Source organism: Triticum aestivum, chromosome 6D, assembly GCF_018294505.1.
Source record: "Triticum aestivum cultivar Chinese Spring chromosome 6D, IWGSC CS RefSeq v2.1, whole genome shotgun sequence".
Taxonomy (NCBI): Eukaryota; Viridiplantae; Streptophyta; class Magnoliopsida; order Poales; family Poaceae; genus Triticum; species Triticum aestivum.
Window position 1 is genome coordinate 398,585,990 of NC_057811.1, and position 4,216 is coordinate 398,590,205.

Here is a 4,216-nt window from a genome sequence, read left to right on the forward strand (position 1 = left end):
ATTCCTCGTATCCCACAGAGGGATCGAGGCGAACCCGGAGAAGATCAAGGCCATCGAGGACATGAGCCCACCACAGACCCTCAAAGAGATGCAAAAGCTAGCAGGGCGGGTGACCGCATCAGGGCGTTTCATCTCCTAACTGGGAGAGCACGCCTTACCCTTCTTCAAGCTCATGAAGAAGAAGGGCCCGTTCGAGAGGACCCCGGAGGCCGACCAGGCCTTCCGAGACCTCAAGAAATACCTTACCAGCCCCCCGGTGATGGTGGCACCACGGCCTCTCGAGCCCCCGGTACTCTACCTTGCCGCCACCCCATACTCCGCCAGCACGGCGCTGGTGGCGGTTCGGGAGGAGCGCTAAGCCAAGGGCGTGCTGCGCCAAGCCGGAGCCGAAGTGGCGCAGGGTCAGGAAGGCACAGCAAAGGCAACAGCAGTGGAAGACCAAGCTCGGCAGGGCAACATCGCAGAATCTCCTGAGGACAGTCAGGTCTCAAGAACCCCTCCACCTCAGGATATGCCCCAATCTCCGCAGGGCCCGAGCCTCGACAGTGTGCCAGCCCTCGTCGAACACCCGGTGTACTTCGTCAGCACCGTACTGCGGGACGTGAGGGCACGCTACCCCATGCCCCAGAAACTCCTGCTCGCACTCTTGGTGGCATCAAGCAAGCTGCGACACTACTTCCAAGGCCACCCCATCAAGGTCGTCTCAGCCTACCCATTGGAGAGGGTGCTCAGGAGCCCTAACTCAGCCAGAAGGGTCGCTGAGTGGAAGATCGAGTTGCAAGAGTTCCAGTTGGAGTTCAGCACTACCAGGGTCATCAAGGGGGCTGCGCTCACTGACTTTGTGGCAGAATGGACGGATGCCCCGACACTTGAGGAAGGAGAAGACCGGTCCACCTCCCCAGGGAGTGAGGCTCCAGATGGCTGGGTCATGTATTTCGATGGCGCCTTTGCGCACCAGGGCACGGGGGCTGGAGCAGTGCTCATCTCGCCCACTCAGGACAAGCTCTACTACGCTGTGCAACTCTGCTTTCAGCATGGCGAGAAGGTCTCCAACAATATCGCAGAATACGAAGGCCTCATAGCTGGCCTGAAGGCTACGGCAGCTCTAGGGGTGAAGCGCCTTACCGTCAGAGGCGACCGCGACTCCTCGTCAACTTCTCCAACAAGGTGTACGAGCCGAAGGACGAGCATATGGAGGCCTACCTCGCAGAGGTGCGCAAGATGGAAAAACAGTTCTCGGGCCTGGAGCTGCAGCACGTGCCGCAGGGCACCAACAAGGAAGCCGACGACATCGCCAGGAGAGCATCCAAGAGGCAACCGCAAGAGCCCGGTGTCTTTGAGGAGCGGTTCTTCAAGCCATCATCTACACCACCTCTTTCAAGCGCGACTCAGCCTCGGGAGGAGCTCCCACAGCCACCAGTCACGGGAGCCCCAGCCTGTGGCCCGACCTCAGGAGCTCGGCTGCTCTTGGCGCTCGAGCCCCAGGAGGAATGCTGGACCAAGGAATTCAAGGAGTACCTGACGCACGGGACGCTGCCGGAGAAGGAAGAGGACGTGGAGCGTGTGGCCCGGCAAGCCATGGCATACTGTATCCAAGACGGCGAGTTATACAGGAAACGGCCGAACGATGGCACGCTGCGCTGCATCTCCAGTGATCAAGGAAGGGAGTTGCTGATTGACATACACGGCGGGGACTGCGAACACCACTCGTCGTCACGGACCCTCGTCGGCAAGGTGTTCCGCAGTGGATTCTACTGGCCTACAGCACTCCACGACGCAGCCGAGCTGGTGAAGTCCTGCGAAGCTTGCCAATTCCACGCCAAGCAAATCCATCAGCCTGCTCAGGGCCTCCAAACCATCCCGCTCACATGGCCGTTCGCGGTCTGGGGGCTGGACATCTTAGGCCCGTTCCCTCGGGCGCCAGGGGGCTACCGCTATCTCTACGTCGCCATCGACAAGTTCACCAAGTGGGCGGAAGTGGAAGCCGTCCGTACCATCCCAGCCGGCTCTGCTGTCAAGTTCATCAAGGGCCTCGTGAGCCGCTTCGGGGTCCCCAACCGCATCATCACAGATAACGGTTCGCAGTTTACTAGCAACCTCTTCAAAACCTACTGTGCTAACCTTGGAACGCAGATCTGCTACGCTTCGGTGGCCCACCCCAGGAGTAATGGTCAGGCCGAACGCGCTAACGCGGAGGTCCTCAGGGGCCTCAAGACCAGGACCTTCAAGAAGAAGCTGGAGGCCTGCGGCAGGGGCTGGCACGACGAGCTCCAGTCCGTGCTATGGTCCATCTGCACCACCGCCACCAAGCCAACGGGCGAGACTCCATTCTTCCTCGTCTACGGAGCTGAAGCAGTCCTTCCTCACGAGGTCAAGCATCGCTCCGCACGGGTCCTGGCGTTCGACGAAACGCAGCAGGACGCCACGCGGGGGATCGATCTCGTGCTCGGGGAGGAACGTCGTCGCGAAGCTGCACTGAGGGCGGCGAGGTACCAGCAAGCGCTGCGGCGATACCACTGCCGCAACATCCGCTCCAGGACACTCGAGACGGGTGACCTAGTCCTGAGGCGGGTCCTCTCCAGGGAAGGGCTGCATAAGCTTTCACCAATGTGGGAGGGCCCGTTCAGGGTCGTCCACATCTCCAGGCCTGGCGCCGTGCGCCTGGAGACACAAGACGGGGTACCTATCCAAAACGCCTGGAACATCCAGCACCTCCGGAAGTTCTACCCATGAAGCAAGGCCCAGAGCCTGTAAGAAAGGCCCAGAGCCTGTGAAGAAGGCCCAGTGCCTGTGAAGAATCGCCGCCCGTGACACTCTCACGTAATAATGAGTTGGGGCTGTACACGCCCCGGAGTCTCAGGAGCGCCGGCCTCAGGCCCTGGGGCTCCCGCCCACGCCTAGTGGCAGCACTTAGCTCCACGCTGGTGAGAAGACTTGAAGACTAGATTAGGTGCCGGACGCGGCTTTTCATTTGCTTTCCGTACTTGGCTCGCTTTTCCTTAATCGAAGTTTGCTTTTGGCGTTCCTTGCTGATTTGGTTCCCTCGCCTCTCACCGCATTTTTCCGGCTCAGGCTTGCTCGTGTTCTCTCTCTCTCTCATACCTCACGAGGGGGCTAGGCAGGTTCCCTCGCGAGCATTTTTCTCCTCTCTGCCTTCTCGCGAGCCACCCTCGTTCGAGCCCAAAAGCTGGCGCACCTCTCCTAGTCCGTGCCCCTCGGGTACCGCGATACAAAGCGCCAGGTCAGGGCCTGGGTGAATGGCAAATCTTTTAACGCACTTCCTAATGAATTTTCGCAGTCCCTGAGCAAATGCAGGACGCCAAGGCAAGATGGACACGAGGAAACAAACACCTCGTGAGGAAGGGGGCGTCCTGAATATACCAGGTTAAGTTATCTTTGCGCAAAATAACGACACGGCACGGGAACAACAAGCATAGTGCAATAACCGAGGAACCATAGTTCGGTACACGCCCCCCTGCGCCCATACTGGTTTCATTCTTGATGCAGGAAAAGGAGTAAAACAAAAGTAGCGTTGTAGTGATCCGCGGAGGCAGGCCCCTAGCGGCACCCCGAGCCTAGCCGGATCCTTCCTCGCGCTTCACGGAGGCGCAGCGACGAGATGACCCTCTGCCGCCTTCAAAGCGGGCGCGGCGGCGTGGCGACTGGTTGTAGCCGCCACTGCTGGAGCTGTCGCCGGAGGAAGAGCCGCCGTAGCTGGACGAGACACGGTCGCCGCCGAGGGTAGGCTCGTCCTCATCCTCGTTGCGACCTTCACCAAGGCCGAGCACCTCCTCACCGTCGTTCGACTCGGGGCAGCACCCGGCGCGGCGACCATCTTCCCCAAACACCCTCACATAGGGGGTCGATCCACCATCGTACTTGAAGTGGAGGGTGCACCGCCTGCCCAGGCCGCGCGCGCGGGCGAACGTCTGCCAGCCGCGGGCCAGGGCTATGTTGCCCGCGGCGGAAGTCTCGACCGCAACCCAAGAGACCTTGCTACAGCAACCATCCGCCTGCAACCAGAGTCCGCCTGGACCAGAGGCCAGCAGTTCGCCGGCGAAGAAGCGCGGGAGTTGGAACCAGTTGCCGGTCGGGTTCTCCGACCAGACGACAAACTCCGGCGACACCTCCGTCGTGTGGAAGCGCGGACGTGGGGGCCGTGCCACCATAGCACGCCTCCCCTCGTCAACTGGACCGCCATGGCTGGGACGACCCC